At 50.3% G+C, this 24,557-nt stretch overlaps 1 pseudogene across 1 annotated transcript; it reads right to left on the reverse strand.

The window, feature by feature from the left end:
- Nucleotides 1-1,640: 1,640 nt before the first annotated feature.
- LOC311529448 (olfactory receptor 6C76-like) lies at nucleotides 1,641-18,125 on the reverse strand (annotated as a pseudogene). The gene is made up of 2 exons: nucleotides 18,121-18,125; nucleotides 1,641-2,203 (listed from the first exon to the last, which is right to left on the reverse strand). The product of its transcript is annotated as an olfactory receptor 6C76-like (transcript).
- Nucleotides 18,126-24,557: the final 6,432 nt, after the last annotated feature.

Raw genomic sequence — 24,557 nt, forward strand, 5'->3', positions numbered from 1 at the left:
CCAGGGGCCCTAGGGGTAGCGGTAAACCATTTGAACTAGCGGTTCCTTCCCCTGGGCTGGGAATCGATCCCGACACACTCAATCTAACCAGGTGAGTTATTACTCTACAGATGAGCACTGAAATCTGTGGGCCAGATTCTGTGTCCTGGCTGGGCTCTCCTTGGCAGAGATGAGCATATGTGACCTTGAGCCTCCAATGTTCCAGTCTCTGCATGGATGGGGATTTGTGTTGGTCAGAAGGGGGAGTTCACAGGTCCCTATCCTATAGAGAATAGCCTATTTCGCCTAAAGCGGAAAAAAAGTATTATAATTCCACTTGTTTTATTGCTTGACCAGGATGGGAGTTCAGCTAACTTAGTGACTATCTCACAGGACTGGCAATCAAAAGCAAAGGGTTATATTCTTGAGGCTTCTGGGAAGTCACTTCACAACCTTCTGCCTCAGTTTCCCCCATCTGTCAAGTGACGGGAATGTTACTTATCAATGTTTGTAAAGTGTTTTTAGATGGTTATATGTAAATTGCTATCTATGGACTAAGTATTATTAACAAAAGACCTTGCAAGAGATATTAGAGAGACAAAGTGGGTGAGGCAATATCCTTTATTGGACCTACTTCTATGGGCGAGACAGATAAGGGTGTGGTTTACATTATAGCATTAGGTCAACACAAGGTAGCTTTTGTTGACCTAACTATGGAAGCGTCTACTCTTAAATTTCACTCCCAGCTGACTTAACTGACCCACTACATTGAATTAACAACTCCACCTCCATGAGCAGTGTAGAGTCAAAGTCGATGTAGTTAGGTTGATGCACCATCAGTGTAGACACTGCCTTGCTTATGTCGACTATTACTGCCTTTCAGGAGCTATTCCACAATGCTGCACATAGCAGTACAATCAATACAAGCACTCCTGCTGAGGACGCGCACCGACTATACAAGAAGCAAAGTTTAAACACGCACTAGTGATGTAATTACTGTGGCAAAAGTATGCCGACATAAGTTAGGTCAACTTAATTTGGTAATATAATATAGACATGGCCAAGCCTTTGAGCTACATAGAGTTCTTCCTTGGGTCTGAGAAAGGTACTCAGAGTGTCACAGCTAAATACAAGATCAAACAGATAGTTTAGAATAAGTAGTTAGCACATATTCTAAGATATTGTTGAAGGCGAAATGGCCCATTAACACAACACTGCATATTGCAAGAGATAGATAGATAGATAGATAGATAGATAGATAGATAGATAGATAGATAGTCAGGCTTGACAATTAAGGTCTGGCTTGACAAAACCCTGGCTGGGATGATTTAGTTGGGGATTGGTCCTGCTTTGAGCAGGGGGGTGGACTAGATGACCTCCTGAGGTCCCTTCCAACCCTGATATTCTATGATTCTATGATAGATAGATAGATAGATAGATAGATAGATAGATAGATAGATAGATAGATAGATAGATAGATAATTGGTTTTCTTGGAGGGAAAGAATGGTTTCTATCATCCTATTACTCTTGTTTAATTTCCCCTTCTTTTCCACTCACAAAACCCATTCAGAAGTGAAGATGATTCCTTTAGAAGTTCACGCTTCTCTTCAAGATGGCCCTCAGGGCATCTTTAATCTGCTCATGCTGAAGATGAAGGGGCTTATGGGAGGCTGTTCCTCAGGCTGAAGATGAAAGGGTTCATGAGAGGCGTCACCACTGTGTTGAGCAGGGCCACCAGATTGTTGAGCAAGGCATCGCTTCCCGGAGGCTGGACATACATGAAGATGCATCTGCCGTAGCCCAGGGTGATGATGATGAAGTGGAAGGAGCAGGTGGAGAAGGCCTGGTTGCGTCCTCTGGGGGATGTTATCCTGAGGACGGTGGCAACAATGTAGGTGTAGGACACCACCATAAGGATCAAGGATCCCAACAGAATGGCAGAGGAAGCCATGAAACTCACCAGCTCCACAAAGCTCATATCCGCACAGGACAGCTTGACCAAGGCCATGTCATCGCAAAAGAAGTGGTCAATGCGGTTGGCACTTCAGAAGGGCAGGGTGATGACCTGGATGGTGGGGATGATGGGGGACAGGAACCCTGATGCCCATTACCCCCAAACCAAGCTGGAGGCAGAGCTGAGAATTCATGAATGTGGTGTAGCACAGTGGGTCACAGATGGCCACGTAGCAGTCATAGGACATGGCGGCCAGCAAGGCAAACTTGCTTCAGCCCAGAAACAAGTAGAAGTAGCATTGAGCAATGCAAGCCAGGTAGGAGATGGCCCTGTTACCCCTCAGGAAGCTGGCTATCATCTTGGGTAGGACGGAAGATGTAATAAGGATCTCCAAGCGACAGTTTTCAGAGGAAGAAGTTTATGGGGCTGTAGAGGTGACACTTTAAGAGGATGATGGCGATGATCATGATATTGCCAGATAAGATCAGCAGGTAAGAGGCCAGAAAGCCAACAGCAATGAGGCATTTCCAGATGATGGGGGTAGAGGAAGCCCATGAAGATGAATTCAGTCACTGTGGTTTGGTTCTGCTTGGTTACATAGGAGCTTTCTGTGTTGGGGCAGAGGGAAGATGGTGGGAATAGGGAACAATGTGTTAGATGAACAGGAGAAAAGAAAAGAAGAAAAACGGAAGAGTAGAGAAGAGGAAAGAAAGTGGAAGAGAGAAAATTTTAGACAAAAAATTTTAAAAGAGCAAAGCTGGATGGAATTGTTTCCCTGTGGAAATGTTCAATTCTTTTGAGGGTGTGAGGGAGAGAGGAAATTTTATTTCCTCAATGAAAAGTCAAAAATTTTCCACAGACAGCAGACACTTACCACAATTTTTTATGTTAGTTGAAAACCCAATTTTTTGTCAAAAACCAGTTTTGATAGAAATGTTTGGACTAGACTTAAAAATAAGGAAAAAAAGAAAAATGTAACTGAAGTTACTAGATCACAGGCCCTGATTCTCATGGGAGACTTCAATCACCCTGATATCTGCTGGGAGAGCAATACAGCGGTGCACAGACAATCTAGGAAGTTTTTGGAAAGGGTAGGGGACAATTTACTGGTGCAAGTGCTGGAGGAACCAACTAGGGGCAGAGCTCTTCTTGACCTGCTGCTCACAAACCAGGAAGAATTAGTAGGGGAAGCAAAAGTGGATGGGAACCTGGGAGGCAGTGACCATGAGATCGTCAAGTTCAGGATCCTGACACAGGGAAGAAAGGAGAGCAGCAGAATACGGACCCTGGACTTCAGAAAAGCAGAGTTTGACTCCCTCAAGGAACTGGTGGGCAAGATCCCCTGGGAGAATAACATGATGGGGAAAGGACTATAAGGTGGATAGAAAGTTGGCTAGATTGTCGGGCTCAACGGGTAGTGATCAATGGCTCCATGTCTAGTTGGCAGCTGGTATCAAGTGGAGTGCCCCAAGGGTCGGTCCTGGGGCCAGTTTTGTTCAATATCTTCATAAATGATCTGGAGGATGGTGTGGATTGCACCCTCAGCAAGTTTGCAGATGAGACTAACCTGGGAGGAGAGGTAGATATGCTGGAGGGTAGGGATAGGATACAGAGGGCCCTAGACAAATTAGAGGATTGGGCCAAAAGAAAAATGATGACGTTCAACAAGGACAAGTGCAGAGTCCTGCACTTAGGACTGAGTCATCTATCTGCCGACCTGATGGGGCAAACAGAGAAGTCTGCTGCTTGCCAGGGGCTAAGATTCGCGATGTGACGGAGAGTCTGCCGAGACTCATCAACCCCTCGGATCGCTACCCCTTCCTGCTTCTCCACGTGGGCACCAATGATACTGCCAAGAATGACCTTGAGCGGATCACTGCGGACTACGTGGCCCTGGGAAGAAGGATAAAGGAGTTGGAGGCGCAAGTGGTGTTCTCGTCCATCCTCCCCGTGGAAGGAAAAGGCCGGGGTAGGGATCGTCAAATCGTGGAAGTCAACGAATGGCTACACAGGTGGTGTCGGAGAGAAGGCTTTGGATTCTTCGACCATGGGATGGTGTTCCAAGAAGGAGGAGTGCTAAGCAGAGACGGGCTCCACCTAACAAAGAGAGGGAAGAGCATCTTCGCGAGAAGGCTGGCTAACCTAGTGAGGAGGGCTTTAAACTAGGTTCAACGGGGGAAGGAGACCAAAGCCCTGAGGTAAGTGTGGAAATGGGATACCGGGAGGAAGCACGAGCAGGAGCGTGTGAGAGGGGAGGGCTCCTGCCTCATACTGAGAAAGTTGGAGGATCAGCGGGTTATCTCAAGTGCCTATATACAAATGCACAAAGCCTGGGAAACAAGCAGGGAGAACTGGAGGTCCTGGCAAAGTCAGGAAATTATGATGTGATTGGAATAACAGAGACTTGGTGGGATAACTCACATGACTGGAGTACTGTCATGGATGGGTATAAACTGTTCAGGGAGGCCAGAAACTGTTCAGGGAGGCCAGAAAAGGTGGGGAAGTTGCACTGTATGTAAGGGAGCAGGTTTGTGCTGGAAATGGCCCACCTGATGATCACTTTAGATAAGCTATTACCAGCAGGACTGGGGTTGGAGGAGGTATTGTTTCATATTCTCTGTGTGTATATAAAGTCTGCTGCAGTTTCCACGGTATGCATCAGTGCTCAGGTAAGGTGGACAGGTGGCGGCTGGAGTGGGGGGACGGGGTATACTTTAGACACTTTGCGACCTGGCAAGCTGGAGTGGCGACCCTGTTCTCCCCCAACCTACGACCTGAGGTGCTAGGGGTCAATGAGGCCGTGCCGGGCCACCTGCTGCACCTTCGAGTCCGTATGGAGGGGCTCGTGGTTCATCTTGTTAACATCTATGCCCCGCAAATGAGCTCCAGGCGGCCACAATTTTATCAGCAGGTGTCCGACTTTCTCGGCACCCTGGATTCGCACGAGTGCCTGGTCCTGGGAGGGGACTTTAACACCACCCTCGAGGAACGGGACCGCTCAGGGGCCGAACCGAGTCCGGCCGCTGCGAATATTCTCCAAGGGATAGTCGACCATCACTCCCTAGTGGACGTCTGGCGTGACTATCACCCAAATGACACCTCCACGTTCACCTTTGTCCGGGTGGAGGCCCATCGGTCACACCACTCTCGGTTGGACCGTATTTACTTATCCCGTTTCCATCTTTCACAGGCCCACTCCTCCGCCATTCGGCCGGCCCCATTCTCCGATCATCATTTAGTCACTGTAAGGGTCTCCCTCCATGCAGAGAGACCGGGGCCGGCCTATTGGCACTTTAATAACAGCCTGTTGGAGGACGAGAGCTTTGTGATGCCCTTCCGGGAGTTTTGGCTGGCCTGGCGAGAGCAGTGGCGTGCCTTTCCCTCAGTGCGGCGATGGTGGGATCTCGGGAAGGTGCGCGCCAAGCTCTTCTGCCGTGACTACACCCGGGGCACCAGCCGACGGAGAACTGCGGTGATAGAGCAGTTGGAACGGGAGGTCTTAGGGATGGAGAGGCGCCTGGCCGCCGATCCCAAGGAACCGTCCCTCTGCGGAGCGTGCCGGCAGAAGCGGGAGGAGCTCCGGGCCCTTGAGGACCATCGGGCCCGAGGTGCCTTCGTTCGGTCCCGCATCCGCCTCCTTCGGGAGATGGACCGCGGCTCCTGCTTCTTCTATGCCCTGGAGAAAACGAGGGGGGCCAAGAAACACGTCACCTGCCTTTTTGCGGAAGACGGCACCCCCCTCACGGATCCGGAGGAGATGTGTGGGAGGGCCCGTGACTTCTACACAAGCCTTTTCTCCCCGGACCCGACCGATCCTGGCGCTTGCAGGGTGCTCTGGGAGGAACTCCCCATGGTCAGCGTGGGCGACCGAGACCGACTAGAGCTGCCTCTCACCCTGGCCGAGTTCTCGGAAGCCCTCCGTCGCATGCCCACCAATAAATCTCCGGGCATGGACGGGCTGACCGTGGAGTTTTACTGCGCGTTCTGGGACATTCTCGGCCCAGACCTAGTCACCGTCTGGGCTGAGTCCTTGCAGAGAGGGATCCTCCCTCTGTCGTGCAGGCGAGCGGTGCTCGCTTTGCTGCCGAAGAGGGGGGACCTCCGCGACCTACGAAACTGGCGTCCCGTCTCACTCCTTAGCACGGATTACAAAATCGTAGCGAAAGCAATCTCGCTGCGGCTAGGGTCCGTGATGGCGGACGTGATCCACCCAGACCAGACCTGTACTGTCCCGGGTCGCAGCATTTTTGACAACCTCTTTCTAGTCCGAGACCTTTTGGAACTCAGGCGGAGAGATGGTCTGTTGTTCGTCCTCCTGTCTCTTGATGAGGAGAAGGCGTTCGATAGAGTAGACCATGGGTACCTCCTGAGCACTCTGCAGGCGTTTGGATTCGAACCTCAGTTTGTGAGTTTTCTCCGGGTGCTGTATGCCTCCGTGGAGTGTTTGGTTAGGCTCAACTGGACCCTGACTGAACCGGTCAGCTTCGGGCAAGGAGTGCGGCAGGGGTGCCCCCTCTCGGGCCAGTTGTACGCTCTGGCGATCAAGCCTTTCCTCTGTCTCCTCCGCAGGAGGATGACAGGGTTGGTGCTGCGGGAGCCGGAGCTGCGGCTGGTCCTGTCGGCCTACGCCGATGACGTACTCCTCATGGTCCAGGACCCGGGCGACTTGGCGTGAGTGGAGGCATGCCAAGCCATCTATTCGGCAGCCTCCTCCGCCCGAGTCAACTGGGTCAAGAGCTCTGGCTTGGCGGTGGGGGACTGGCAGCAGGTGGGCTCCCTCCCACCCGCACTTCAGACCATACGGTGGAGTGTGGGTCCACTGCTCTATCTCGGCGTTTACCTTTCTGCCACGCATCCTTCCCCGCCGGAGAACTGGCAAAATTTAGAGGGCGGGGTGATAGAGCGGATCCGGAGATGGACGAGGCTACTCCGATGTCTCTCCCTCCGAGGGAGAGCATTAGTGCTTAACCAACTAGTCCTGTCCACGCTCTGGTACCGGCTCAACACCCTGGCCCCGGCCCCGGGTTTCCTGACCCAGCTCCGGAGATTGATTCTGGAGTTCTTCTGGTCAGGAATGCACTGGGCCCCTGTTGGAGTTCTTCATCTACCCCTGAAGGAAGGAGGGCAGGGCCTGAAGTGTCTGTACACTCAGGTCCGCGTTTTCCGCCTCCAGGCCCTGCAGAGGCTCTTTTATAGTGCACGTAGTTCGGCGTGGAGCATACTGGCACACGCCTTCCTGCACCGCTTCCAAGGGCTTCGATATGACCGGCAGCTCTTTTATCTTTCTCCGAGGGGTTTTCCGTGAGACCTCTCCGGGCTGCCGGTCTTCTACCAGGACCTCCTCCGGACCTGGAAACTGTTTCTAACAACCAGGTCCGTGGCGGCCACCGTGGGAGCAGACCTCCTCACGGAGCCCCTGCTACACAACCCCCAGCTCCGTGTGCAGGTGGCGGAGTCCCGCTCGGTGCGCCAGAGGTTGGTCCTGGCAGAAGTCACGAGGGTCGGAGACCTCCTGGACTACGACCGGAGAGACTGGCTGGATCCCCTGACGCTCGCTCGGCGCATGGGGCTCTCCAGCCTCCGTACCCCCCGGCGCATACTTCAGGAGGTGAAGGCCGCCTTGACCCCCGCTGCTCAGGCTTATGTTAGCCGAGCCTTGTGCGAGGGCGCACCCCGCCCATCCCTTACCCCAGGCCCACTGGACCTTTCCATCGGGCCCCCACCCCGTAGATCCCAACAAACCCCTCACCCTTTCACTGCAAGCCGGCTGCACGAACTGCAGCCGGTTAGCTTTCAAATTGCACCACGGAAATACTTATATACACTTACGCTTCACACCCTTCACACCCACACCCTGGTGTCCCGCCCCGATACAAAGTGGCGGGACCTCCTGCCACCTTTGGAGGGTGAGCAACCTCGGTGGGCCAGCCTGTATTCCACCTTGGTCCCAAGGCCCATCGGGGACATCAGTTGGCAGCTCCTTCACGGAGCTGTGAGCACGGGCGTGTTTCTGACACGGTTTACCCCCATTCCGGACACTTGTCCTTTCTGTAATGTGAGGGAAACCCTGGGGCACGTGTATTTAGAGTGTGCCAGATTGCAGCCCCTTTTCCGGCTCCTCGCAAATATTCTATTACGCTTCTGGCTTCATTTTTCCCCCCACCTTTTTATCTATACACTTCCCATCTGTGGCCCCACAAAGTCGCGGGATCTTCTGGTCAACCTCCTCCTAGCTTTGGCTAAAACAGCCATTTATAAAACCAGAGAGAGGAGGTTGGCCCATGAAACGTCCTGCGATTGTGGGGCCGTTTTCCAATCTTCAGTACATTCACATATCCAGGCGGAGTTCCTCTGGGCGGCATCCACTGACTCCCTTGATGCCTTCGAGGAGCGGTGGGCGCTGTCTGGGGTTCTCTGCTCGGTGACCCCGTCCGGTTCCCTCCGTCTGACCCTTTGATTGAGGGGAAGAGCGAGAAACGCCAGCCCCAGCCGTTGCCGCTGTGGATACCATCATTCCTGTCATCTAGGAGGGGTCCTATAATACATGGGTGTCTAGCCCCCCACCCCTAAACCGCCCACCCCGCAGCCGTGCCCATCTTACCAGACACTCTCAGGAGAGGGAGGATCGGTGACACTGGGCACGGCACTAGGTAACTCGAGGGGGTGGAAGACCACGAGTGTCGAGGAAGCCCCCCCGCTCTAGGCCACCAGGTAACTCAGGAGGGTGGAAGACCACGAGTGTCGAGGAAGCCCCCCCGCTCTGGGCCCGGGCTAGCCTGAACACTTCTCCCTCCTGAAAGCTGCTGTGTTATACCTTCTGATTTCGTTGTTTTGTTGTTTTGTTTCCTTTGGTAATTCTGTAAACATTACCAATAAACTTTCCTTCTGTTTCAAAAAAACCTTCCCTGTTGGGAAACGGAACGTCCTTTTTGCTTGCTCCTCAGCTATCTGCTTTCTATTCTTTCCTAAAGCCCCCTGGCCTGGATTTTTCTTTCTTTTGGACCCTGCCTTAGCTTCCCCCCCCCCCCACACCCCCGACTGGGCCAGATGCTTTTTTGTTTTGTTTCGTTTTTCTGCCGTTTCTCTGTTGCTGTTGAGTGCTGGTCAGCTGCCAAATTGCCGCCAGCACCCCCCCTCACACCTGTTCCTGGGCACAGCTATTTACCTTAGCCGAAATCCCCGGAGGAGGGGGGGAAAGATTGCCGACCTGTTATCCGGAGAGGGGAGTGGAAGCCCCCAGACCCAGCCGTTTTGCTGTCAGCTTATTTTTGTAATTTTTCTCGGCCGGCCGGAAGCCTTGGAACACAGCCAACACAGCTGGAGAAGAAGATTTCAGCAGACAGGAGAAATAACCCAGGGAAGCTACAAATCATCGTGAAGGGGGCCATAAGACTGAGTAATTTTCTGAATTATACTCTCGTGGGGGGGAGTTTGACTGTGGTTTACTTGCATTTGTGGCGGCACAGGGGGTGTGGCGCGGAGCCCCCCCCCGATCCATTGGTGCCCACCCCCCCACCATTACTACAACTGTCACGGCCCCCCCGCCGTCCGTCCCTGCTGGCAACCTGCCATCTCCTTTCGGATCCAGCTGTTCGCTTTGAACTTTGCCTTTTGGACCGGACATAACAGCCGACCAACCGAGACTCTTTGGACAAACGTGTGTGGGTCTGCACCCCCCCACCCTGGATTGCTTATCCCACAGCTTGCCCCTATTACCGGACCCTGATTTGTTTCCCGCCCCCTCCCAGTCCAACACCTTCGGCATTCCTCCCCCCCCACCCCGGCCTGAAGCCCAGCAGGGAGGAGCAGTTACTCTGCTTCCCCCTCCCTCCTCCTCCTTCTCCCCGTCTCTCCCTGCTCACAATGGCGGGGAATGAGAGGGGTGAGGCCCCTCCAACAAAATCAGTTGTCCCTCCCCCACCTCCCCCCCGCCTGACCCCAAGGTCCCCCCCCACCACTATTGTTAAGATACTTGCCGCCCCCCCCCCCCCCCGCTGGGGCACCGGCGGCAGGAGGCACCAGGGTGATCACTGCTGCTGCTGCGCCCAACACCCCCCCAGATTCTAGGAAACCCCCCGCAGCTGGCTGGAAGGGCCAGGGTGGGAAAAAAGGAAAGGGCCCCGCTAGAACCACTAAGCCCTCCATGGCAGGGGCTGCCCCCACCGCTGCGGCCTCGTCATCAACCGTGGCGCCCCTCCCTGCATTTCCCTCCACCAGATCTACGATTGTCCCTCCCCCGGCCCCCAGGACGTATGTCCGAGCGGTGATGGGCTCCCCCCTGCCTGCCGCCTCGTCATCTCGCCCCCCGCCAGCCTCCGCTACCATCACCAGCGGCCGAGGCCCTTTCCCCTCCTTGACCAGGAGGCACGGTGTCCGTTGCCTCCTGGTACCCGCCTCGCCCCACGTGGAGACATATGTGCAGGCGTTGGCGAAGGTGGTCGGACCCACGGCTATTGTGGCGGCCTCCAAGATGTATGGGAAGGTCTTTTTTTTCTTAGCTTTGGAGGCTGCCGCCCAGGAGGTAGTGGAGAGGGGCCTGGCGGTGGGGTGGATATTTGTCCCCCTAGAGCCGCTAGAAGACCTGGCCATTCGCCTCGTCCTCACCTCCGTTCCTCCCTTCTTACCCAATGTTGCCCTGTTACCCGCTCTCTCCACTTTGAGGAAACTTGTCTCTGTCATCAGCCCTCTCCCGTTGGGCTGCAAGGATCCCACCCTCCGTCACGTCCTCTCATTCCGCCGGCAAGTGCAGCTTCTACCGCCGGCAGGGGCGCGTGACAGAGAGGTGCTCGAGGGGTCTTTCCTAGTCCCCTACCAGGGAGCTCGCTATCGGGTCTTTTACTCCACCGGAGAGGCCCAGTGCTACCTCTGCTGCTCAGCGGGGCATGTCCGCAGAGACTGCCCTTTGGCCTGGGGGGGAGGAGCACCCGAAACCCCCAAGACCCGGCAGGACATCGGCCCCATCGCTGCCGATGCCCCCGGCTGCCCGGCACCTGAAACCAACCCTCCTCCTACTCGACCCATCGCTGCTCCCGTCCGGGCCCAAGAGACACCTTCCCTACAATGCCCGGGCGAGCAAGGGAGTTCCACCCTTGCTATTACCAATCCAGCAGAGCCTATGGAGGAGGGTGCAGCAAAGATATTACCGGGTATAGGCCCGCCCCAAGGAGAACCCCCCGCCCCCCATGCTGCCTCATCGTTACCCCCCCGAACCCCTGAACCATCACCTCTGCCCCCCGACACGACCCCTGCTAACCAACCCCCAGATGACGCTATGGAGGGCTGGACCCTAGTCCAGGGGAAGTGAGGCAAGCGGAAGGCTCGAGCTCCGCTGCACCCATCCGATGCGGAGGCCCCCCGGAAGACCAGGAAGGGAGGCACTGATACTGAGCCTTCCGCTATGCCCATGAGTCAGATCCATCCGCCGGTGTCGGGAGGGGAAGATAGAATGGCATTGGAGGGTAGAATCTCCCACCAGGGAACAACCTGAAAATCGTAACCCCACCCCCCCATGAGCTGTGAAATGCATTGCGGAAGTTTTTAGTAAACATCCGTGGCGCCCACAATAGGGTACAGCTGGCTCTCCAGCTATGGGGGGACTTTGATCAAATCCTCCAGGCCACAAGGGCCCTTATAAAGGAGGGTAAAGGGCAAGGAAAGCACGATGCTGCGGCCTGCGGGCGGTCCCGCGGCTTCCATAATGATCTGCTCCCTTACGGGATGGGTCACGGATTGCTGCGTGACCCGCCGAGGGCCACGAACACCCCCACCAATAAGGAACCCCCACACCCCCAGCCCTCCGCATGACACCTCTCATTATCACAACTTTGAACACCAGGGGCTGTAGGATGGCTCTCCGCAGGTCCCAGGTGCTCTCTTACCTTCGGGAAGGGGGGTACTCTGTAGTTTTCCTGCAGGAGACCCATACGGATCCGACCGCCGAGGACAGCTGGCAGCTGGAGTGGGGGGACAGGGTCGACTTTAGCCACTTCACGCTTCAACAAGCTGGAGTGGCGACCCTGTTCTCCCCCAACCTACGGCCCGAGGTGCTAGGGGTCACTGAGGCCGTGCCGGGCCACCTGCTGCATCTCCAAGTCCGTATAGAGGGGCTCGTGGTTAACTTTGTTAATATCTATGCCCCGACTACGAGCCCGAAACGGCCACAAATCTATCAGCGAGTGTCCGACTTCCTCAGCACCCTAGATTCTCACGAGTGCCTAGTCCTGGGAGAGGATTTTAAAACCACCCTCGAGGAACGGGACCGCTCGGGGCCGAGCTGAGCCCGGCCACTGCGAACATTCTCCGAGAAATAGTCGAACATCACTCCCTAGTAGACATCTGGTGTGACCACCACCCAGATGACACTTCCACGTTCACCTTTGTCCGGGTGGAGGCCCATCGGTCACACCACTCTCGGTTGGACCGCATTTATTTATCCCGTTTCCATCTTTCACAGGCCCACTCCTCCAACATTCGGCCGGCCCCATTTTCCAACCATCATCTAGCCACCATAACAGCCTCCCTCCGTGCAGAGAGGCCAGGGCCGGCCTATTGGCACTTTAACAACAGCCTGTTGGAGGATGAGGGCTTTGTGATGTCCTTCCGGGAGTTTTGGCTGGCCTGGCGAGGGCAGTGGCGTGCCTTTCCCTCGGCGCGGGGATGGTGGGACCTGGGGAAGGTGCGCGCCCGGCTCTTCTGCCGTGACTACACCCGGGGCACCAGCCGACGGCGAAATGCAGCGATCGAGCAGTTGGAACGGGAGGTCTTAGGGATGGAGAGGCGCCTGGCCGCCAGCCCCGAGGACCCGTTCCTCTGCGGAGCACGCCGGGAGAAGCGGAAGGAGCTCCGGGCCCTCAAGGACCATCGGGCCCGAGGTGCCTTCGTTCGGTCCCGCATCCGCCTCCTTCGGGAGATGGACCGCGGCTCCCGCTTCTTCTATGCCCTGGAGAAAGCAAGGGGGGCCAAGAAACACGTCACCTGCCTTCTTGCGGAAGACGGCACCCCCCTCACGGATCCGGAGGAGATGTGTGGGAGGGCCCGTGACTTCTATACAAGTCTTTTCTCCCCGGATCCGACCGATCCTGGCGCTTGCAGGGTGCTCTGGGAGGAATTCCCCACAGTCAGCGTGGGCGACCGAGACCGGCTAGAGCTGCCTCTCACCCTGGCCGAGTTCTCGGAAGCCCTCCGTCGCATGCCCACCAATAAATCTCCGGGCATGGACGGGCTGACCGTGGAGTTCTACCACGCGTTCTGGGACATCCTTGGCCCAGACCTAGCCACTGTCTGGGCCTAGTCTTTGCAGGGCGGGGTCCTCCCTCTTTCGTGCAGGCGAGCGGTGCTCACCTTGTTGCCGAAGAAGGGGGACCTCTGCAATTTACGAAACTGGCATCCCGTCTCGTTCCTTAGCACGGACTGCAAAATTGTAGCAAAAACAATCTCGCTGTGGCTAGGGTCCGTGATGGCGGACGTGATCCACCCAAACCAGACCTACACTGTCCCGGGCCGCAGCATTTTTGACAACCTCTTTCTAGTCCGAGACCTTTTGAAACTCGGGTGTAGAGACGGTCTGTCGTTCGCCCTCCTGTCTCTCGATCAGGAGAAGGCGTTCGATAGAGTAGACCATGGGTACCTCCTGGGCACTCTGCAGGCGTTTGGATTCGGACCTCAGTTTGTGAGTTTTCTCCAAGTGCTGTATGCTTCCGCGGAGTGTCTGGTTAGGCTCAACTGGACCCTGACCGAACCGGTCAGCTTCGGGCGAGAAGTACGGCAAGGGTGCCCCCTCTCAGGCCAGCTGTACGCTCTGGCAATTGAGCCCTTCCTCTGTCTCTTCCGAAGGAAGTTGACAGGGTTGGTGCTATGGGAGCCAGAGCTGCGGCTGGTCCTGTCGGCGTACGCCGATGACGTACTCCTCGTGGTCCAGGACCCGGGCGACTTGGCGCGGGTGCAGGCTTGCCAGGCCATCTATTCGGCAGCCTCCTCTGCCTGAGACAACTGGGTCAAGAGCTCTGGCTTGGCGGTGGGGGACTGGCGGCAGGTGAGCTCCCTCCCACCCGTGCTTCAGACCATACGGTGGAGTGCAGGTCCACTGCTCTACCTAGGCATTTACCTTTCTGCCACGCAAAATTTAGAAGGCGGGGTGATAGAGCGGCTCCGAAAATGGACGAGGCTACTCCGATGTCTCTCCCTGCGAGGGAGAGCACTGGTGCTTAACCAACTAGTCCTGTCCACGCTCTGGTACCAGCTCAACACCCTGGTTCCGGCCCCGGGTTTTCTGACCAACCTCTGGACATCGATTCTAGAGTTCTTTTGGTCAGGAATGCACTGGGCCCCTGTTGGAGTTCTTCATCTACCCCTGAAGGAAGGAGGGCAGGGCCTGAAGTGTCTGCACACTCAGGTCTGTGTCTTCTGCCTCCAGGCCCTGCAGAGGCTCCTTATAGTGCAGGTAGTTCGACGTGGAGCATATTGGCGCACGCCTTCCTGCGCCACTTCCAAAGGGCTCCGATACGACCGGCAGCTCTTTTATCTCTGTCCGAGAGGTTTTCTGCGAGACCTCTCCGGGCTGCCAGTCTTCTACCAGGACCTCCTCCGGACCTCGAAACTGTTTTCAACGACCAGGTCCGTAGCAGCCACCATGGGAGTGGTTCTCCTCGCGGAGCCCCTGCTACACAACCCCCAGCTCCGTGTGCAGGTGGCGGAGTCCCGCTCGGTGCGCCAGAGTTTGGATCTCTATAAATATATCAGAGGGATAAATACCGGAGAGGGAGAGGAATTATTTAAGCTCAGTACCAATGTGGACACAAGAACAAATGGATATAAACTGGCCATCGGGAAGTTTAGACTTGAAATTAGTCGAAGGTTTCTAACCATCAGAGGAGTGAAGTTTTGGAATAGCCTTCCAAGGGAAGCAGTGGGGGCAAAAGACCTATCTGCCTTTAAGATTAAACTTGATAAGTTTATGGAGGAGATGGTATGATGGGATAATATGATTTTGGCAATTAATTGATTTTTAAATATTCATAGCAAATAGGCCTAATGGCCTGTGATGGGATGTTAGATTGGGTGGGATCTGAGTTACTACAGAAAATTCTTTCCTGGGTATCTGGCTGGTGAATCTTGCCCATGCTCAGGGTTTAGCTGATCGCCATATTTGAGGTCGGGAAGGAATTTTCCTCCAGGGCAGATTGGAAGAGGCCCTGGAGGTTTATCGCCTTCCTCTGTAGCATGGGGCATGGGTCACTTGCTGGAGGATTCTCTGCTCCTTGAAGTCTTTAAACCACAATTTGAGGACTTCAATAGCTCAGACATAGGTGAGAGGTTTTTTGCAAGAGTGGGTGGGTGAGATTCTGTGGCCTGTGTTGTGCAGAAGGTCTGACTAGATGATCATAATGGTCCCTTTTGACCTTAATATCTATGAATCTATGAATCTATAAAAGATTCCCCAAACCCGAGAAGGCGAACACCATCATGGTAGGGGTAAGCTTCACCCAGTGGTCACGGCATTCACCAAAGAAACCTCGATTCATCCCTCTCCCCAGTCCCCACCTGATGATGATAAAGTAACTGAATGTTGGACTAAGAACATAAGAACGGTCATACTGGATCAGACCAAAGGGCCATCTAGCCCAGTATCCTGTCTTCCAACAGTGGTTAATTCCAGGTGCCCCAGAGGGAATGACCAGAACAGGTAATCACCAAGTGATCCATTCTCTGTCTCCCATTCCCAGCTTCTGGCAAAGAGAGGCTAGTGACATCCTCCCTGCTAATAGCCATTGATGGACCTATGCGCCATCATGAACTTATCTAGTTCTTTTCTGAACCCTGTTACAGTCTTGACCTTCATAACATCCTCAGGCAATCAGTACCACAGTACCACCTTTTGTTTGTTTTAAACCTGCTGCCTATTAATTTCATTGGGTGACCCCCTAGATCTTGTGTTATGAGAAGGAGTAAATAACACTTTCTTATTTATTTATGTTCTTAGTCTGTATGTTTTCCCCCATTACGGAAAAACACCCCTGACACTGGGCTTTGGGATCATCTGGGTTGAGTTCTTCTCAGTCTTTCCTCTAGAAGCTGTTCAACTTTTATATAAATAATTAAACAGCTAATAGAGCAGCACCTTGAGTCTGGGTCTCCCACATCTCAGGTGACCACCTGACTGATCACGCAATAGAGCAATACTCACTGTCGCCCAGGCCAGAGGGTATATATTGCAATGCATAGTGGTAATTCACAGTCATTCATGATGATTCTGGAGAGTCATTAGTTCAGGGAAAGAGAGTGAGGCATCCTTACAGCACTCTGTCCATCTTAAACACTGACATCCTCTTACCCTTAAACCTCTCCCCACAGACTCCCCTCTACAACCATGTCCCTTTCACATTCGGCCTTCAGTGATCCTCTGTACCCTTCACATCCGCCCTTGCTGATCACCGTGCAGCCCCCATCCCGCCCCTTCACTCTGTGTCACCTCTGTTGAATACCATTCCTTTATTATTTTTATATTTCAGTTGACTTCATTCATTATAGACAGGTGTAATTGGTCTGAAATGCATTGACAGTGAGTTTTTTTAAAGTTATTACTGTCAGACCTAGCTTACAGCTATTTTCTCAGGGCTGTGTTAGTTCAGGAGATCTTACAGGTCTATAGATAGTTATCACTCATTTTGTGAACTGAAAATCTAATTCTGATATACAGGGAGTGTAGAACTGTTCAGGAAGAAGTGTCCAGTTTTCCCTAATATTTTTCAGTGGCGAACAGCCTCATTAGTACTTAAATTTTGAAAATACAGAACTCGTTGGGAAAGAAAAAGAATCACAATAGTCTTTGGTTTCAGAGTAGCAGCCGTGTTAGTCTGTATTCGCAAAAAGAAAAGGAGGACTTGTGGCACCTTAGAGACTAACCAATTTATTAGAGCATAAGCTTTCGTGAGCTACAGCTCACTTGAAATTTACAAAAATATTTTTATTTTGAAATTTTTTTAAAGAACTGTGTATTTCTCATCGAGTAAAATTTCCATAAGTGTTTCCTTTTCATCTAAATGTCTTTCTGTCTTTTTTTCTTAGGGAGAAAAAAGGGGTAAATGTGAAGAAAAAATAATCTAAATATATTTAGAAAAGTTATTTACTCTTTTATTTTTCTTTAAATTGGAGATCTGGAAAATGTGCGGAGGGATTTTTTTTAAAGTTATTTATCTATTATGAATAAAAAAGACAGTTTAAAAAATAACAACGAAAACAGAAACATCTTTGCATCCTCTCTTTATAATTGTATTTTTAATCAGGATTAGCAGAAAAGGTAACCAAAAACAAGTCTAGTTTAACCTGTGACATTAGAGATTGAAATGTCCTGTAAGAAAATTAAAACCAATTCCTTGTAATGGAAGCCATGTAGTAAGACATGTCCATTTCCACCAGTTCTGGCCCATTTACCCTCATGGAGCCATGTCTGATTTACACTGATGGTTGGTTTGGGCTTTTTTTTACTTAGATGAAGGTGTCACACTATCTAGGGTGGCTCATGACTGTAAGTGTGCACATCAGGGCAGACTGTCCAAAACAGGGCAGATTCCTCAAACTGGTGGGATGCTCTGTAATTAGATTTCACAAAGCTGGTAACAACTGTGAATTCCTGGGTATGAAGTTTAAGAAATGTATCCAAATGAACTGAGTGAGACAAGGTGGGTGCTGTAATATCTGTTACTGGACCAGCTTCCATTGGTAAAAGAGACTAGCTTTTTAGCTCAGCAAAGTTTCTCTCTTTCACCAACAAAAGTTGATCCAATTAAAGATATAACCTCACCCACCTTGTCTTGCCCATAACCTGGGACTGACAGGGCTACAACACCACCGCACACATCCAAATGAAAGCAAAAGTTTCATTTTAGTTTGAAAGTTTTCTCATGCAACATCACAGATTTTCATCAAAAATGACATTTTCCCATCAAATCTTTTGATTCCAGCAAAACCTCTTTTTTTTACCTTGACATTTCTTTAGACAGAAGAAAATTTTGATTCAAAATGAAAGAAAAAAATTAATTTGGCTTGAAATTTTCTGATGACAAATGAAATAAATAAATAAGTAAAAAAAATAGATTTTTCCCACTCATGTTCACTGCCAAACGCTGCAGGGAGATGGATTTCATTTCTGCCCTGCTGTGGACATCCTCCGTGACCATGGGTAACTCACCCCATCCCGCAGTCTGGGATTTTCAAGAGAGAGGAAGCTAGGTGCCCAATTCCCATAGAATTTTGCTGGGAGTTTGATGTCTGAGCCCCCAGGATGCTTTGAATATTCCAGCCTCCGTACTTCTTTGTGAAGTAAGCTGATTTTAAACAGTTATGGATCTTAGGGCTAGATTCCCAATAGTACTCTGGCTTTTAGACCTGTAAAAATCTCTCCGATTCACCAAAACTGAATTTGGTGTGCAGGCTCCCTATCCGATGGGGAGAGGTAGAATCACAGAATATCAGGGTTGGAAGAGACCTCAGGAGGCCATCTAGTCCAAGCCCCTGCTCAAAGTAGGACCAACCCCAACTAAATCATCCCAGCCAGGGCTTTGTCAACCCTGATCTTAAAAACCTCTAAGGAAGGAGATTCCACCACCTCCCAAGATAACCCATTCCAGTGTTTCACCACCCTCCCAGTCAGATAGTTTTTCCTTATATCCAGCCTAGACCTCCCCCACTGCAACTTGAGACCATTACTCCTTGTTCTGTCATCTGTTAAAATAAGACACAAGGCCCCAGTTTGATTTGAACTCATGACTATTGGTTTATAAGACCAGTACTCTAATCCCTGAGCTACGGAGCCAATCTTGTTAGTGCCTACAAATGGGATTCACAGAAGTCAACAGGATGAACAGCTCCCTGCCTATGCTTATGATGGGATGTGCCTCAGGGAGGGATGTGTGCTAAAGATGTTACTGCAAGAAGTAGCTTGTAGCTCTTCTTTTAGGGCTGGGTTAGTTAGGAGGTGATACAGGAGTATAAATAGATATAACTCATTTTTGGATCTGAAAATCCAATTTTGATACACATAGAGTGTAGGTCTTTTTAGAAAGCAGTGCCCATTTTTAGCTAAATATTTTTCACTGAGGAGAAGTCTCTTTAGTACATTGAAAATATAGAACTTGTTGGGAAAGAAAAAAATCACAATATTTTTGAAAAGTTACAAAAATATTTTTATTTTAATTTTTTTGAAAAAGAACTGTGTTTTCCTCTCATTGTAAAATTCCATAATTTTCTTTTATCTACATTTCCATTTCTTTCTTTCTTTCTTTGAAAAAAAGGAGGAAATGTAGAAAAATTAAAAAACTAAATATAGTTAGGAAAGAAACTTTCCTTTTTTCTTGAAAATAAAAATCTGGAAAATATATGAAACTATTTTAAAATGTTATTTACATATTATCAGTGAAAAGGACACGCTAAAAATATTCCAAGAAAAAATGTCTCCCTTCCCTATTGATAACTACACTTTTAGATTGGAATTAGCAGAAAAAGCTAATGAAGACGAGTTTAGTTTAATTTGTAAAAGTTAAGAGGCAGAAATGGAAATATTATGTAACAAAAATTTAAACCAATTCCTTGTGAAGATAAGATCTCAGTATTATTCAACCACTTTGCTATGAAGTCATATGGTAAATGCAGATAAGTGGTATATACATATAAGGGAAAAAAGAATGAGCCATAAAGCACAAGAAAGTCTGTATTCCTCTATTGGAAATTTCTATAGCGATTTCTTCACCACAATCAGTACATTAGTTATGATACATAGTTTATTGAAAATACATTTTCTCAGAGAAGATATTGATTTTCATGGATTCCCAGGTCTATCCATAGCTAAAGGGGTTGGGTGTTGGTAAACCTGACCATTACTGGTAGAGCATTTAAGGAAGCCAAGGACTGTGTAAACATGGTGACTGGATTGCAGTTACCTTCTCACCCCTAGAGGTCATCCCACATTGGCAGATAAGTTTGTGTGATGGTGGAGGAGAACTGCTCTGTCTTCTGAGCCCTTTTGCCCACCACTAAGAACCTGATATTCAGAAGTACTAAACACTCACAGCTCCAACTTAATTCAATAGCAGATGCACATACTAAGCACTAGATTTTGTCAAAGAAAAAAAAGGCTTGCAGAAAAGTTTTCCTGCTGAAAAATACATGTTCATCAAAACCAATATTTTCCATGGAATAATGTCCTATTTTGGTTTTGCTGCAGGAGTTTGTTTTCATTTTGAATCAATTTTGGGGGGAAAACTGACTAAAAAGTTTATTTTTTTAAATGAAAATGAAAAAAAGGTATGTGGCATTTTCAATCAAAATGAAATTAAAATATTCACTTGACTTTTAAATGCTAATTCAAAACAGGAATGTTCAGTTTAAATCAATTTGAAACTTCCTGTGGGACAAATGAATTTGTTTCATTCAGAATTCCCAGCCATCTGTACTGATTAATACTCAATATCTGGCTCTTTTAATTTGGGACTTGAGGGCACCACCAACAACAAAATTAGGAGGCATCTCTCTCTGTCCCTTTCTCTGTTTCTCTCTCTCTCTCTCTGTCTCCCTCTCTCTCCCCACCCCCCACCCAGGTGAGCATTTCCTGCAGAGGTAACAATGGAGAACCAGAACATATCTGTGACTGAATTCAACCTCCTGGGATTCCCTGGCACCCACAGCTTCCAAGGCCCCCTCTTCATAGCCTTTCTTAGCTCCTACATGGTCACCTTGATGGGCACCTTGATGAGCATCATGGCATTGGTCTGGGCTGACTATCGTTTCCTCACCTATATGTACCCCTTCATTGCCAACCTCTCCCTCCTAGATGTCCACCTCACCAGTACAGTCATGCCCCAGATGTTGGCCAACATGTTGAGCGAGAGGAACACCATTTCCTTCACCAGGCCTACTTCAACTTCATGATGGGCTCTATGGAGTTTTTCCTCCTTGCTGTCATGTCCTTTGACCGCTACTTGGCCATCTGCTACCCACTGCAATATGCCATCCTCATCAGCACTCACGCCTGCTTACGGCTAGTGGCTGCCTCATGGATGTGCGGGTTCCTGGCCTTGCTTCTTCCCACCTTCCATATTGTGGCTCCAATGTCATCAACCATTTCTTTTGCAACGTGATGCCACTGCTCAAGCTCTCCTGCTCTGGCACATGGACCATCAAGGTGGTGGAATTCTCTGTGTCAGCCTTGCTTTTCCTGGGCTCTCTCCTAGTGACAGTGGTGTCCTACACCTTCATCATCACTACAGTGCTCAGGATCCCCTCTCTTAAAGGCCAACAGAAGGCCTTCTCCACCAGCAGCTCACACATTATTGTGGGGATGCTCTTTTATGGGAGCTCCATCTTCATCTTGTCCAAACCAGGAAAAGCCACTCCTTGGACCTCAGCAAAGTGGCCAGCATACAGAACACCCATGGTGACACCTTTACTGAACCCGTTCATCTGCAGCCTGAGGAACAAGAAGGTCAAAGATGCCTTGAGAGACTCCTTCAAGAGGAATCTGTATTCCATAAAGGAGCCCCACTGGGTTTCTAAAATGGGAAATTGTTTAAAAGGTGAGGTAAAATTTTCAAAATAAGAACATAAGAACTGCCAGACTGGGTCATACCAAAGGTCCATCTAGCCCAGTTTCTTGTCTTCCGACAGTGGCAAATGCCAGATGCCCCAGAGGGAATGGCCAAAACAGGTAATCATCAAGTGATCCATCCCCTCTCGCCCATTCCCAGCTTCTGGCAAACAGACATTAGGGGTACCATCCCTGCCCATCCTGGCTAATAGTCATTGATGGACCTATCCTCCATGAATTAATCTAGTTCTTTTTTGAAACCTGTTATACTCTCGGCCTTCACAACATTCTCTGGCAAAGAGTTCCACATCTTGACTGCACATTGTGTGAAGAAATATTTCCTTTTGTTTATTTTAAACCTGCTGCCTATTAAAATCAACTAAATTACTTAGAAGCCAAAGTCCCATTTTTAAAAATATGTTTTAGTCACTCAGTGGGACACTCCCCAGAGTACAATTTGGACTGCTGGATGGCTGTGTCCCCTCAATACTCCAGCATGGGGCGCCTTTTACACTGCTTTGCTGTGTTGTCTTCCACTTCTGGCTAGTTCACTCTCAGCCTCTAGCATGCAAAATCACTCCCAGCTATACTGCATGAGTGCTATAGCCAGTCACTTATGAATGACATACAGGGAGACAGCAGAAAATTCCCAGATCTTCCCCCAGAAATGTGCGTCTTCTACTGACCAGCACCCACTGGACTATACAAGCTCATATAAAGTCCACCAGTTCATCAATGGAAAATGATATGCACAAAGCTTGTTATCTCAAGTGGAGATTCCTAACACATCAATCCAAACACATGCTAGTTTAGATAAAACAATAAAAGCAAGTTTATTAACTCTAGAAAGATAGGTTTTAAGTGATCACAAGTAATAATGCATAAAAGTCAGAATTGCTTACAAAGCAAATAAAAAGATAAAATGCAAGCTAAAGCCCTAACATAACAAGCTAAGTGAACTTAAAAGCAAAAGGTTTAATCTCCCCATAAGCTTATAGAAGTCTGTATTGGCTGAAAAACCTCCGAGCTAAAACTCCTTCCCCAGTTCAAAGATGTTTCCTTTGTCTTTCAAGCATTGAAGCTGCTGTGCATAGAGATGGGGGGAGAGAGGTGATTTGTGGTGTGTGTGTCCTCCATTCTTATATCCTTCTCCCTTCTTTGAGGATTATCTCCAGCTGGCGTTCAGGTGACAGCCAGTCTGTTTCCATGGGACCTCTAGCTCTTTTCACTGCCAATATGTAAAGTTATCACTCACACCCTTCTTTCTACCAAGGAATGGTCATTTAACAAAGTGATAGACCACTTGACTTTGTTGATACCTGTCTGGGGTGCCAGTATGTCTTTGTCCCTGAAAAACTGGTTTGGGCCAACCTTTCTAACTGTGGAACATGTTATAGCAGTGTTATAGAGTAGAGTCTTATAACTTTACATACAATGTTGCCACACGTAGTTTACCAGGACAATAATGTTCAGCGGATTATGATTTTTCACTGATCTACAACTGTGGGACAAGAAAAGCCCCCTATTATTCAGCACTTAGGCTGTAATTGGACAGTACGTTTGCATTTGTGAGAACGGGATCCCAGCCAGCCTTGGTTGGAGATGCTGCCCAAGGCTTGGGGTGGGATTCATCTAGGTCTGGTCTCCAGGATACGTGTATTGACTTTGTTTGACATGGAACCCTTCTGTTTCCATTGGCCTCAGTCACTAGCTCCTGAATCTTGACCTCTGACAATAAACGTCTGATTGTTTCCCCCACAACTAGCTCTCAGAGCTGCAGGATTGTCCAAAGAGCTGAGCTGAATCAGACAACCTGGGGTGTGCATGGTTCCCTGGGGACAGCAGCTATGGTGTTTCTGTGAGTGCCCCCTGGAAAAGGGGCTGGATGCTGCAGGGGAACACTCCAGCGGGGCTCGTGGAGTGGGGTGCACCTAATGCTAACCTGCCAGGAGGAGTGAGGGTTGGCAGAGCCCAGAGGTGGTTGTTTGGGTTGCCTTGGGGAGCTGGCACCCAGGTAGGTCTCCCTCTCATGGAAGGCAAGGGGATTTCAAGGGGATTCATAGCCCTGGGCACCCCGAGAACTGTCCCAGCCAGTGTAGTTATCTCCCTTTGCGAAGAGGAATGAGCTCCACCTGCATAAGCACCTCCATATCGGGACAGCTGCCCCCAGGCTGAGTTTGTGGGATGGATACAGAGCAGATGTAGGGCTGGGTGCTCTATTGGGCCCTGCTTTCCAGGTGTTTACCCTATAACTCTGCTGGGATGGATGGACAATCAAGCAGGAAGAGCGAGGGACAGTCCTGGACAAACACTGGAAGGTGGGGAAGGGACCATGCCTGGACTATTGGCTGGGAAGATCTGACCTCATCAGCCAACAGCCCAGGAAGGCAGCAGAACTGAAGGACTGGAGGGATTTCCAAAGGGACCCCCTACCAAGAAACGGGTTTGGGGGAACCAGACTGACACACGGGGATCCGCTGGGGGTATCTGAATAAGCCAGGCCTGCCTAGGTGCCCAATAAACCAGGGGAGGGCTTTGTCTGAGAGGGATAGCTCAGTGGTTTGAGCATTGGCCTGCTAAACCCAGAGTTGTGAGTTCAATCCTTGAGGGGGCCATTTAGGGATCTGGGACAAAAATTGGGGATTGGTCCTGCTTTGAGCAGGGGTTGGACTAGATGACCTCCTGAGGTCCCTTCCAACCCTGATATTCTATGAAACTGTGTGGTTTTAAACAGCTTTCTTGAAATGCTTTGTTCTTACTGTTAAAATCAATCAGACTGGGGTAAGGAGGCTGCATGTGAGTCACTGAATTCACTGATCCCCGACTCCATCAGGGAAAAGCAGCAGGCCCCAAACCCAAGCCTGCTGGCTAAGCACAGTGAAATCACACCCCTAACAGACATTGTTACACCAGTGCAGAATCTGTATGGGGCAGAGAGACAGCAAGAGAAGTTGTTCAGTCTAGCTAGAGCAGGGCTTCTCAGAAACCATTTTTCCATGCAACATTTTGCAAGGAAATGAACAAATTTGGAAAATTTTCACTCCCTG

The sequence above is a fragment of the Lepidochelys olivacea genome (genome assembly GCF_965140295.1).
Source record: "Lepidochelys olivacea isolate rLepOli2 genome assembly, chromosome: 13".
Taxonomy (NCBI): domain Eukaryota; kingdom Metazoa; phylum Chordata; order Testudines; family Cheloniidae; genus Lepidochelys; species Lepidochelys olivacea.